Raw genomic sequence first — 14,502 nt, forward strand, 5'->3', positions numbered from 1 at the left:
ACTGAATTGATGCTCTCTGCTTTTATCTCAGAAGTCTACTTTTGATCACAACAAAGTAAAATGAGTTTCGTGGTCTTAATTAAATTTCAGCTACTATAGATATTTATACCACAAATCAGTGCACAATTTGGCACAAATGTCAGTCTCTGATCCCAGGACCAGAATAGACATGGGTCAAGATTCAAATGAATTAGCAAAGTTGTGTGGAATCTTGCTCAGCATGTTAGTCCATGCCAGTGTGTTACATCTTACTTTCATACACAGTAACGCTAATTAATTATACTTCCTTTCATAAAATAACCTTCAAACCTGCTATTTATAGATATCTTAATATCCCTACAATGCCATGTTTTAATCCATAGTAACAGCATCACTGAAGATATAAGAGGCATATCAATTGTTTTAGATGAAGGTTGGGAGCCTCTAATCAGCTACCTAGGTATAATTTGTTTGTGGTGTAAATGCTGGTGTTAAATGCTGTGTCTGATATCTGCCTGGATAAAGAGTAGAAATGCATGGTATAGGAAATTCAGATGCTGGCCAGAATGTGTATGAGGTACATATGGACTAGAGATGATCAAAGAGTGAGAAGAAAATTCCACTAATCACTAAAAACCACTAATCCACTGATTGCAAAAAGGCGGTTTTGGGGTGTTTTTTTACTTGACTGTGTTTGCAACCTTTTATGTTCACATTTCATGATTATAGCTTGGTTTTGTGTTTGTTCTCTGGTAACATCTGGAATATTAACTACTTTGAATATTACAACTGCATATACAATTTGAAACGGGCATTGTGATAGTTAATGTAATAACTCCTTACAGCATGAATTATGGAATACTATTCGTGAATACTAGTTCAGCCTTTGCAACTGAGAATTTGAAGTATTTAATACATGTAAGGAATCTAACACATTATATTGGATAGTTATCCAAATTCTGACCCAAATCCTTCAGCACCTATGTACACAGGTAACTTTCCTCACATGACCTTTCACAGTGACTGATCCTATGCGACTCTTCAAAGCCCTGGGCACTGGGGGCATTTCTGGAGGGAAGAGACATGGCCAGCGTGCATTCCAGCTATTTCCAAGGACCAGAATATCCCTTTTGGGCCATGAGAAGCTGGCAATAAATTTGAGGAGCCGTTAATGCCTGATCCAGCCCTATCCTCAAATTGGCACCATATTTGAGAGCCATGAAAGTGGCCCAAAGCTATCTTTGCCTTCCCTTCCCAAGTACTATGGTTGATTCAGAAAAGGTGATCATTTGTTTCTATGTTCTTTCTGTCCCTTATCAGCACATAACAAATAAATAACAATATTAACTGAAGAGCAGCTTGGTTGCCTAACTTCTGCGTGTCTGGCCTCTGAAGAAAAATGTCTGCAGACTCAGCATCAAGATATTCTCAGCTGGCAGGCTTGACATATACATTAAGGATCTCATCTTTCAACCCTTATGCTATTGATAGTTTCTCTTTGAAGCCAATGGGAGATGGGGATGCTCAGAATCTTTAATGATTGGGCCTTAAGTTTGGACACTAATGAGCAATCGTTTTAGCTCTGACAGTATTGGATTACTTACAAGTCATAATTAGCTCAGTCACAGAATATTATGATGGATGAAACAACAGACCCAGAGAAATGTAGAGCTGGAAGGGACCTCAAAAGGTCATGTCGTCCATCCTCCTGGTCTGAGGCAGGATTGAAAATGCAAAATAAAAATCTCATTGAGGGAAATAAGGGACTGATTTCAGCACTAAGTACATGACGTACACATGCATCTAGGTATGACCTACAAAATAGCTAATTTAAAAAAAACATTGCCAAGTCAAGTACTCAAATGTTAGGCAATGCCAGAATTAAGGTTGCCCTTTCAACCTTAATTCAGCCTCCTTGAGTCTATGGATTATGATATAGTCTTTAGTTACATGACTCCCCAGTTATGATGGTGTGTGCACAGCCTGGTCGGCATGTTGGAGCCATGTGGGAATGGAACATAGTCAGCACAGATGGAATCTTTGGTGAATTTAGTTGTCAGGGTCTAACAGAGCATGGCTGAATCGTGATTTTCAGAGCCTTATAACTTGCCAAATTTGGGTGGATTTATATAGTAAGAACAAAAGGCACATGCATGACATGAGGTCAAACCCCTTACCAAATTTAAAGTCCTTCCTCCAAAATATGGAGTTGATACAGCTTCTCAATGAAATGGCTGTAAAAAATTTTTACCATGGGCAAAACAATATATATTTCCCTAAACTTGTTTTGGAATTGGCTGAAACGTTTCCCAAAAATTTCAGCCTGAGGCTGGCACCTGGCATGGAAAATTACAGCCTGAATGTTTAAAGTTTGGCAAAGTTATAAGCAACTGAAAATAGTATTTTCTGATGGAAAGTCTTAGGCAACTTTAACGGTAAGCACATATATCAATTTTCATTTGGCCTGCACATCAAAAGCTACACTTTGAGGGTGAAACAACACAACTAACCAAGACAGGATCACAGATTTCCCCAAATTTGCCAATATACAGTCATTTTCCAAAAAGATTAAATTGGGAAATAAAGGCGCTATTCATTACGTACCATTGCAAAACAGCTCTATTATAATAAACAAGGCAAAAAGAGTCATTAATAGTCCTTTATGAAATGTTAATACAAACAATGGTAAGGACATCTTAGGAAACAATCCTTAAAACTGCTTGTTACATTAACAATTCACCGTGATATGCATAAATACACACATTACTAAAATGTCACAGGTTACAGTCCTTAAAAGTGCTTATAACATTAACAGTTCATGTAGTGTTATGCATAAATACACACATTATTAAAAAAAATCACAGAATGCAATTGTTAAAAGTGCTTATACTGTTAACAGTTCACACAGTGAAGTGCATATAATAAATAATTATCTAATCAACAAAAGTGTTTATGCTTAAGACATATGCTTAACTATTTACAAGTGATAATATATATTGGAGCATCCATCCCTCTGTAAGTGCTGCATTACAGAATATCTCCCTTTATATTAAAATGGAGCTCAAATCCATTGCTAAAAAGCTAAACATTTCAGTGTTCCCTTTTGAAAAGCATGGAGTCCCTTTTCTGTAGTTACTGTACATCCATCTCTAGGATAGATGCCGGCATGAGAGGGTGCATTTTTCGGGGAGAAATTGAGTGATAAATCACTATAAAAATCTTTGAGAAATTATTGGTGCTTTAGTTGCCTATTTATAAATGCAAGGATGAGCGCTGGAATTTGGGGAACACACACTGGAGTTTATAATACTGAGTTATATTCCTTGACATATGCGGTACACTTATCTCCAATGTGTTCTGTTATAGGCACTGTTATAGATGATCTTTCTTCCTTTCCTTTCCTTTCCTTTCCTTTCCTTTCCTTTCCTTTCCTTTCCTATGACAACTTGAAAAGCAACATCAAATGTTGATGCCCAAGGTTGTCATTCACTCTATGGCTACCAGTGACATGGAATGAATCAGAGCTGTCCTTCTGGAGAAGGGTCTTAGAGGGAAGCAATTCACTAGATGTTCCATGTTTTGGATGTCTTCTCCACACTGCCCATACTGGTGTGCTATACTCGGCTGCTGAGAAGAATAGGGCCAAGATGGCTGTCCACAAGGGAGCATAAGGTCCCCAGCTGGTCCTCTCTAGTTTGTAGATTATATTATTCCTAGCCTTTATGTTGGCAGCCATCTTGTCAGACGTTTGTGGTATATGACACTATGATTCAGAACTACTCTGAGATATTTTGGGACATCCTTGTCCCTGAGTTTGGTGTCACAGGTGACATTCTGACACTTCTTTGCATGATGGTTACTCAGGTGGAACGTGGATATGGCTCATCTTTTGAGGATTCAGTCAGAGTTGCCATAACCAATAGTACTTCTCCAGTTTTTTTCCATATCTTCTGTGAGGTTGCATTCTATTTGGATGAACATTCTTGCTTTGATGGAAAACATGAGATCATCCATGTATTCAAATTTCCATGATTGGGTCAATGGCATATCACTGATATAAATATTAAAGAGTGATGGTGCCAGGACAGATCCGTGTGGGAACTTCTTGTTCAGTAGATGAGGTCTTCTGGTCCGTTCTCTTAGATGTACATGAAACTTGCTGTTGGTGAACATAATTGACTGTATGCACAATAGTGGTCTGCAATGCACTATTTTTGACACTTTCAGAAGCAGGCCATACTCCAAAACTTATGTATGCCAAGGACCTGCTGCTGCTGTTTTGAGCCTGTGTTGATACATGGCTTCCATGTAGGTCATCAGCGTGATTACCGTATTGCACATGGCTTTTCACAGTCTGCACCTGGATTAATCTTTAGAGATGTAGTCCCCAGAGATGGTTGTATGTCTCTGGAGAAGCATCTTTTCCAAGAGCTTGTACATTACGCATAGTAAGGATATTGGACAGTACATTTCTGGAACATTGGCTGCTTTCTCTGGTTTCAGGATGGCAGTGACCTTTGCCTGTTGCCATACCTTGGGTGTTTGACCAAGAGAATACATGGTGATAAAGAAGCACTTCAGCTAGTTATGGCCAGGATGACCTAGGTTTTTCAGAAATTCTGGGAAGATGCCATTTTAGGGAAAATGCCTGCTGCCTTGCCAAGTTTGAGTGTTATGGCCTTGCCCACTTCTTCTCTAGTGAATGGCTTTCACAGATTTGATGTTGCTGGGCAATTAGGCAGGGAGCTGAATGAAGCTCTTTCTTTACTGTCCTTTTGTGATGATGATCCATTTAAGCTTTGGAATTCAGGAATGTTTGGGTGGTGACAGCATTGGCTGTGACATATGACATGCTGCTTTGAAGAGGGTTACCACAGCGAAGATTATGGAGAAGCCTCCAGGTTTTCCTGCTTGAATGAGTGAAATCTAGGGTTTGCTTAGCTTTTGTCCATTGCTCTTGTCTAACAGAGTTCAATGATTCCAGGAGTGTGGTTGCAGCAATAGAATTACTTGTTGTCCTGTATTCCTTTCAGAGTCTCTTGCTGTCTGCCAACCAGCAGGGAGTATAGACTAGGGTGACCAGACAGCAAGTGTGAAAAATCGGGACAGGGAGTGGGGGGTAATAGGAGCCTATAAAAGACAAAACCCCAAATATCGGGACTGTCCCTATAAAATTGGGACATCTGGTCACCCCACTATAGACTTTCCTGTAGCCATGGGGATTTTCCTTTTAGCAGCAACTTTAAGCAGGTGGTTGACCCTGTTGTAGTTGGCTACATTCATATCTATTTGGATAACCACTTTGTCTGTGGTTTCTGTGTAGCTAGTCCAGTCAACCTTCCTAAAGTTCCAATGTGGCATTGGTGGCAGTGTGAATAAGGGGACTTGGAGACTAATATTCATAATGACAGGATGGTATTGGCTGTGTGGAAAATCATTGAGGACAGTTTGTAGTGCTTCTAGTGTAGACCTGCCCTCAGTCAGGGAGTGATTGAGAAGGGGCAGAGTACAGGTGGAGCCTTGGCTTTGTGGCCTCCAACCCACTGGTCTGTGCAACTATGTCAGTGTGCCAGGAGTACATAACTTTCATCCCAGAACAGGGGAAAACTGGAATGCAGATTGTAGCTCTGACAATTGTGCACTCATTCAGTCTGTACAGTAACTCACAGCTGAATCTCCTTTTAAAAAAATAAAACTCCCTGTTTCTTCCTTACTCTTCAACTGCTGAACTTTTATTGGCTTCTTAGAATTCAAAGATGATATTAATCTATTCCTGACATTATTATGAGCTTGTAATACTGTGATCCATCACATCTATTATGAATAAAAAGGTGAGGAAGGCAGTTCCTTTTAATTAATAAATTAATGTCCCTTCATCTCAAAAACAATGGAGCTGCCTGGAAAGAAAATGTGGTTTTAAAACTTCTAAAAGCTAAGGACTGATAAATAAGTAAAAAGGGCAAAGAGTGTCGTGGTGCACATCACAGAATCTCTAAGCTTTTACTAATCTCACAAATTGTTTCTTGAAGGAGAAGGTGAGGAGTTAGTGATGGTAAGGAGGTAGCCTGGCTGATGGTTGTCTTTGTGTTTTCTGAGCAGTGTACACTGAAAGGGAACAGTGACGACAGATGAAAAACAGAGAAAAATTGTACGAGAGAAGAAGAGAAAATAGAGTAGGGCATCAAGCTAAGAGAAAAGAAGAAATCATAGATTCAGAAGTCAACAGAAGAAGAGTAAGTAAGGAAGAGACAGAGTGTAGGAAAGAGAAGCCAGACATCAGAGAGGTAAGTAATATAGCTTAGATACAATTACATGTTTTCTTTATCTTTTTACTAATAAGTAAGCAATTGCTGGTTTGAGCTGGTATTTCCCCTAATTAGAATGGAGGATAGCATTAGAACTGGTAACATCTTACTGGTAAAAATGTAAAAGAAAACTTGATAAGCGCTCCCATAGTATACTGAGAAGATAAAATAAACTTGTCTGGAGGAAATAAAATTATTTTCTGGATAATGCAGAACAGCTTTGCAATCATGTGCTTTGAATAAAGCCCATTATTTGAGAATTTTAAAATATGTTGGTACTTAATAGATTGATACTTGGGCTTTCTGTTGGGGGCTGTGCTGAAGTCAAATGAAATATTTGTTATAACTGAAAGGGGAACAAAATTTATTTTCTTTAAGAGAGAGTGCACTTTGCAGCCGCATTCCCTGCAGAAAAAGTTGCAGGCAGTGAACAAACAGAATTTCCTTCAGGTGACAGAGCTGTGGATAATTGCAATCTGACATATTCTGCATATCACTAAAAATAATGTGATCATGGTCTGATCAAAGTTTCATGTAATCATTAGTGCTTTATGTTTGCTGTAAGCTTGGGGCAATCGGTTATAATTTTGAGTACACCTTAGGGCTTAGACTTCAGGCATGTCTACATGAGAAACTTTACTTGAGCTATGTTAGGTTGATTTACAACCACAGCAGAAATTACTGTGGTGGTTCAGGACCACACTGCCCTTCTTCTGTCAGTGGCGTGCATTCTCACAAGAAGCACTTCAACCGACTTAAGAGGGGCAGTGGGAAAGGCTGAGAGACCGGGCTCTCAGCTCCACACACAGCTCCCCACCTCAGCTCCCGGCTCCCTGCCTCCGGGAGCCTGGCTGCCCCTCCAGCTCTGGGCTCCCCGCTCTCAGCTGCTGTCAAGTTTCCTTCCCCACTCTGAACTCTAGGGTACAGATGTGGGGACCTGCATGAAAAAACCCCTAAGCTTATTTTTACCAGCTTACGTTAAAACGTAAGGTACAAACTATTTTACCTTTTGTCCCTGGACTTTATTGCTGCCACCACCAAGCATCTAACAAATATAACAGGGAAAGAGCCCACTTGGAAACATCTTTCCCCCCAAAATCCCCCACAAGCCCTACACCCACTTTCCTGGGGAAGGCTTGATAAAAATCTTCACCAATTTGCATAGGTGAATACAGACCCAAACCCTTGGATCTTAAGAACCATGAAAAAGCAATCAGGTTCTTAAAAGAAGAATTTTAATTAAAGAAAAAGTAAAAGAATCACCTCTGTAAAATAAGGATGGTAAATACCTTACAAGGTAATCAGATTCAAAACATAGAGAATCCCTCTAGGCAAAACCTTAAGTTACAAAAAGACACAAAAACAGGAATATACATTCATTCAGCACAACTCATTTTATCAGCCATTTAAACAAAACAGAATCTAACGCATATCTAACTAGATTGCTTACTGACTTCTTACAGGAGTTCTGACCTGCATTCCTGCTCTGGTCCCAGCAAAAGCAACACAGACAGAGAGAACCCTTTGTTTCCCCCCCCGCCCCCCGCAGCTTTGAAAGTATCTTGTCTCCTCATTGGTCATTTTGGTCAGGTGCCAGCGAGGTTGTCTTAGCTTCCTAACCCTTTACAGGTGAAAGGGTTTTTCCTCTGGCCAGGAGGGATTTAAAGGTGTTTACCGTTCCCTTTATATTTTATGACAGCTGCCAAGAGCCTAGCTGCTCCCTCAGGCTCTTGGCTCCCCACTGTCTAGCACAGCAAGGCTCCAGGTGGGGAGCTGCATGCCCAGAGTCCAGGAGGCTCCCAGTGGGGAGCGGGGAGCCTTGATGCAGCTGCTCGTTCCCCACAGGGAGCTGGGAGCCTCCGGATAGCACCCAGGCTCCCAACTGGGAGCACAGGGTGCACCACATCTGGGAGCGGGCAGCTAGGCAGGCATAGCTCGGAGCTGGGAGCAGGGAGTCGGGAGGCCAGGCAGCAACCAGGTTGGGGGATCCAGGACTCAGAGGGCAGCCCAGCTCTGAGTGGGGTGGATGCAGCCCAGGTGGGAGCGAGGACCCTGGGGACAGACATGCTCTAGCTGGGGCCCTTCACCTGCCTCAGGGTGACAGCCCGGCTTTCTTGTCAATTTCTTGGCTCCAGGCTGAAGCCATGAAATTGAGAAGAATGACAGCCAACAGCCGATATAAGTGAGGCAGTGTCTACATGGACACTGCATTGCCCTAACTACACTGACACAAGCCCTGTGGCTCTCATGGAGGTGGAATTATCATGTTGGTGTAGCAGGGCACATACACTGGTGGGAGAAAAGCTGTAGTGTAGACACTGACATAAATAGGTCACCGTAAGCTGCCTTATGTTGAGCTAACTCTAAGACCAAGCCTTCTTTATCTGACAAGAGTATCCCTCTCCTTTATTAGAAAATATACTGCAGTTCACATTGATTTTCCTATGATGAATTGCCCTTAGGTATGGGTAACTGGTGCCTACTCATTTGGACACATATGTTCAGTAATGACTTTGAAGGACAAATGCGATGAAAATATATTTTTTTTTATTTTTAACTGTGTCACATCATTTAAAGGCTGATTGTGTCCTTAGTCAAAATATATACAAATAAGACAGCTGTGCTCTACTTTTGTTTTACCAAACCTAGCAAGTATTTTATTTGCAATAAAGAAACTGAAGTGCCATCAATGTTGTGTACAGCCATCTGCTTCTGAAATTAGTTTCATACAGGGGATTTAAGCCTGGGTAATGCTCTTCTATTTATGGTACTGAAAATCCTCTGTGTTTTTTTTTAAGTATATAGCTGAATGTGATTTGTTTGTTAACTGCACATATCTTACTCTTCTATGTCTCCTCATATCAAGCTTGCAAGTACCAATTTCCCAAATGGCACTGCTATCGAAATAACTCAGGACTTATGCATGAAAATAAATCATATCACTGCTCTGAAGACTGTTGGCGTCCTGTTTACTGTCAAAAGAACCCGATTGTCCAGCATGATGTAGTGCAGGTGATAAAAATGTGGCTTAAAAATGATAGTAGTTAAGAGGTGATGGGTATTCTTTGAAACACAAGAGAGATCAGGCTTTATAAAAATCTGTAGTTGCGTGAAGCCAGTTGTGGTATCTGATACCAAGATATTAATGCTGGGGTACCAGGTCCAGCTCGTTAGACCAGTAGGAAAACTATTAGAGCCCTGCCCAGTAGAGCACCTATGTCCCATGGAAGTCAGGGGGACTTCTCACAGTTGTTGCGGATTTTATTGCAAGTCTTGTGATATTTGGTGTTTTGTCTTTAAGTCACAGCTCCTGGAGTCAAATATTTACAAAAGATTTCTCAGCTTTCATGTTTTTAAAAGTAAGCTTCTAGTCTTGTGATTGCAGAGCAAAGCCTGAAAATGCAAGACAAGTGCACCCTGAAAGGTTATGAAACCAGAAGGCAAATAAAAAAACCCAAATGTATTTATTTTTTCAAAAGATCATGATTTCTAAATCAATCTCATGAATTTCTGATAGCTGATTTCTGTATGCAGTGTTGTTGTAGCCTTGTGGGTCCCAGAATATTAGAGAGACAAGGTGGGTGAAGTAATAGCTTTTATTGGCCCAACTTCTGTTGGTGAGAGAGCCAAGATTACACAGAGCTTGTCTTCGGGTCTGGGAAACTTACTCAGAGTGACTCTGTGTAGGTGCAGAAGCTTGTCTCTTTCACCAACAGAAGTTGGTCCAATAAAAGATATTACCTCACCCACCATGTCTCATGACTTTTGAACATTTGGCTTTTTTGGGGGTGTCTGGTCACCCTACCTTTCAAGAAGTCTAAAACTGTGAATGGTGGATATTAGTAGGCATGTGCCTAGGGGCGCCGGCATTCTAGGGGTGCCTAAAAGTTAAAAGTGGGTTAAAAGTTAAAAAGTTAAGACATACAGCTCCCCTGCAGGCAGCCAGACTCCTGGCACAGGTTGGTGGCCACCCAGCGTGTGGTGCTGGCACAGGGTGAGTGTCCGAGTCAGCCTGCCTGGGGGCTCTGTGAGCTATGGCTGGGCAGGGCGGCTGCTGTTGGAGCTGGGGGCATCCCAGCCCTTTCCCAATCTCAGCTGCCCCACTTCCTTCTCCCTGAGCCGGGGAGGCCTATTCACTTGCACGGATAGAGCCGGAGCTCAGCTGCTGTGCCAGGCTGTGGGAGGGATGGAAAACACCTGGGGACCACTCACCATGGGGAAAGGTACAGTCCCCCCCTTGCACCTCGCCTGGGGTGGGTGGGCTGCTCCCTGGCTCAGGCTGGGAGCAACATGCGTGGTGGAGGGTCTCATGCCTTCCCAGGGAGGCTGTGTTTATATATATTTTTTCTTTTTTTAATGGAAAACACAAAGGTCAACTGTAGGCAAGGTGGGGGAGGCTCTGAAGATGCTGTGTCTAGGGGCACGTAAGATGTAAATTTGGTCCTGTTCAAGCCAAGTGGCAAATTGGACCTAAATTATATGACAAGGACCTTGGTTTCTTTGGCAAGCTGGAAATGCTGAGATTTTAATTCAGTGAAATATGAAATGAATTATGCCTTTGGTACACTGTTCCTTGAACTTATGCTAATATTAATTTCAATTTAATTAATGCTGCCTCAAGATTTCAGTATGGCACAGATTTTTGTACGGACAGACATTAACGACATTGTTAGCGTTTTCAGAGTGGGAGCTGGAGGCTTTGACAACACAGTAGTGGAATTTTGGAGCCTTTGGCTCCTGGAACAGTATGGAACTCAGGTTGGGTTTTTAGCACCTGTTCGAGGGCAGTCTGTCACTTTCAGGGGTAATTGTGGCATGGGTTCAGCCAGCCCTGTTCTAAGGCTTGGCACTTTTTAAGAACAGGAACCTGGGGGTTCTGTAGTTCCCCAGGGGGAAGACATCATCATCACAACTCCTGTGGTATGGGGATCATGTGACCGCATGCAGAAAAGTTTAGGAGTGCTCCTGAATTCTTCTCTGACACTAACTTCTCATAGAGCAATATCTGGGAGTAACACTCACTACCAAATCTGGTTGGTTAGGAGACTCTGTCCCATCCTTGTAGACAATGCCCTGGCGTCAGTTATTCACACCTCCATCATCTTCTGTCTGGACTACAGCAATATAGTATACTTGGGCATGAAGCCATTACCCTTCAGGAAACTAATCTCTTTTTTTTTAGTAGCTTGAACCCCAACAACCCTTGACATCAACTAACTTCCCCATTGTCCCTCCTCCAGTTTCTGCCACTACATTTATCAATGAGGGATAATCAGATTAGTTTGATATTTCTGCTACAGGGAACAGCAGTGGCATAGTTAACAGTTGACATTTTAATTGGTCTTCTGCTAACAGCACATTGAGCTCACACCTTTCAGCACTCTGATTTCAGGCTGCTTGCAGATTCAAGAAGGCAATCTTGCAGAAGATTATATTTCAGGTAGAGTTTTTCAGAAGCACTTTGCACTGGTCTAACTCTGCCACTGAAATCAAAGGGCACTTTACCATTGATTTCAATGGGAACAGTTAGGCCAATGTTGAACATTTTTGAAGATGCCACATTGGTTTCTATTTTTAGGATTTTATTTGTAAGCATAAGGGCTAGAAGCTTCATTTTAAATCAAACGACAGTTTAGATTGTGCAGCACACTTCTGTGACAGTAGTTGGTTATGTGGCAAATTCTGTACCCGCAGAATCTGCTTTGAAAGTGTAGTTTTGTAATGAGCAGATTCACATATATTTAGTTCTGGAAGAGCATAGCTTCCTCCTTTATCTAATTTTCCCTTTGAAGTTGAATTTTCATTATTTTTCTTACATGTGGGAACATGCTTCTGCTTCTCATAAGTAACCTTGAGCCTCTGCCATGTTTTCAAAATTTCTGTGTGCTCAGAAATGTATATGAGGTAAACAATAAGAAGTCCTAGCATATCGCAACATTTTTCAAAATCATGGTCTGTTTTGTTTTTGTTTACACTCATTCCATAGGAAGTCTGGCTTCCTGATAAACTGGTATTGGAAGTGGACGATGGGGAAGGCACCCCTTTGGGGAAGGGTGTTAGGGCTCCTAATGTCTGAAAGAGCAAGGACACATCCCCTTTTTTCTAGCCCCTCCCTCTCTTGTGAGGGGAGGACAGTAGGGTCTCAGTGATGGGTTGGAACCAATTGTGGAGGGGTGAAGGAATGATGGCTGGTAGAAATGATTAAAGAAGGAATGTTGACCTATACTGCATGAGTCATTGCCAGTTTGTTCCTAGATGAGTTAATAAACTTATGATCTATTTAAACCATATCCCTTGCGTCTTGTCTTTCTCTCTGAATGTCCAGAACAAAGTGTGCCAGACAGATCGTCCTAGAGACTGACAGTCTGCTATACACAGAAGAATAGCAACAGCAAAAGTTTCCCTACCTGGGACTACAGATGTGCTTCAACCTGGGCTTCGAGGGACCCACCTCTAGCAATAAGATGAGGGCCGTTCCACAATCTTTTGTATTGCAATGTTCCTTGGTGGCCCATCTCTTTTTGATGGGGAAACACTCTTCCCATCTGAGTTCACAAGTTTAGAGCAAACATTTTCAAAGTTATAAAACAAAACATACATATTTCCTTAGAGCATGGAATGCAGTCATTACAAACAAGATTAGTGCATGGTGACTTACAAGCAGTCTATAGAGTTTAAACACTAAATACATTCTTATAAGACTAATACCTATTTTGAGCACCACTAACACAAACGTGAACTGATCTGGTCTCCAGTTATGAGTTTGTAAGTTCTTAGCTGATGCCTGCAGTCTTGGTAAGAGATGGCACCTGGCCTGACAGTGTCACACTTACAATTGGAGTCCTCACTTCATTTCCTCTATTGCCATTAGCTTTATAACTTCTGTCATGGGGATGATTCACATTATACTGATATATTATATTACTACCTTTAGTCCAAATCCTGAGAAGTATTCAGCACCTGCTGTGCACACAAATTCTAGGAAGGTCAATGGTTTAATTTACCACTGTGGGTGCAAATTGTACTGCACCGATTGGAACAGCTGCATCATTGAAGCCAGCCTCCTCTCAATGAGGATAAGTGTCAGTAAACTAACCCAGGAGTTCACAGGAGGAGCATGTGGTGGGTTTCCACCAGCCTGGGCTCCCTTCACACTGTATTGCTGAGCCAAGCCACCCAATCTCTCCCTCAGGCTTCCGATTTCATTTTACCAGCACACATACAGGTAGTGACACGCCCAACTGCAACTTTATACACACATGCTGAGATCTGTTATTGTGTCCTTGCTGGTGCTGCACTATGCGGGGGCATACCCCATAATTCTTTGTTCTGCAGTAAGACAAAGAACTCTGTGATTCTTTCCCAGTGAATTTTGGGAGAATTTGCCTGTCCTTCTGGGCACATGGAGAGAATTGTAGGAAGGCATTGGAGGACTATCGGCATGTGATGTGAGTGATTTAGCTGATATCCTCACTGCAAAATGGACAGGTTACCAGCCCAACTGAAAGTAGAACCAGGGCTCTAACCCACATCCCCATCTGGGCTCGATAGCCTAGGTTTAAAGCACCACTAAACTCAAGTGAAGGGATTTTGTGTATGAATGTGAGTGGATCTGGGGCAACACCTGGTAATGGCCTGAGTTATCTCTGTAGTGAAAACATACCCTCAGGCTACACCATAGACTGAGAAACCTCCTCTGAAGGCGATCAAAGCAGAAAAATTGGGTATATATGTGTATGCTAAAGTAAAGTGTAAATATTATGCTGTAATCCTACCTTATGATGCAGATGTTATAAACTATATTTTCATTCCATAAATGTAAACTGTATAAGCAGCAAGAAGAGTTTGTAAAAGTCTGAATACGAAGAACACACTGGCAGACTTACTATCCAAGCCTTTGTTTTTAAATTTCAAACAAACACAGCTTAAAATGTTTCTTTGCTTGTTTTAAAGGTAATCATTTGTATACTATACTTTTGTATTTGTATACTATACTAGAGCTGGACACAAAATGTTTGTTGAATAGTAAATTCACTGAAAAAAATCACTGACAAAACTATTGACAAATTTGGGTCTAATTCAGTGCATATTTTTGGTTGAGAAAAAACCTGAAAACAAAATTCAGAAACATTAAGATGGTTCCTTTAGAAAATGTCAAAATTAATCATTTTGATTTTTCATTTTGGAAAAAAAAATTTTCTCAATGAAAAATCAATTC

At 41.4% G+C, this 14,502-nt stretch overlaps 1 long non-coding RNA gene across 2 annotated transcripts in view; it reads left to right on the plus strand.

Annotated features, from left to right (window-relative positions):
• LOC141985890 (uncharacterized) overlaps nt 1–14,502 on the plus strand; it is a 225,898-nt gene that overhangs the window by 137,650 nt on the left and 73,746 nt on the right. The window contains exon 3 of one of the 2 annotated variants that reach the window (XR_012639052.1): nt 6,079–6,263. This is a non-coding gene — a long non-coding RNA (uncharacterized LOC141985890). Of the gene's footprint in view, nt 1–5,990; nt 6,264–14,502 lie in introns of those variants that run through there. The other variant, XR_012639051.1, reaches the window with a different exon arrangement.

This window comes from Natator depressus, chromosome 4 (assembly GCF_965152275.1).
Source record: "Natator depressus isolate rNatDep1 chromosome 4, rNatDep2.hap1, whole genome shotgun sequence".
Classification (NCBI taxonomy): domain Eukaryota; kingdom Metazoa; phylum Chordata; order Testudines; family Cheloniidae; genus Natator; species Natator depressus.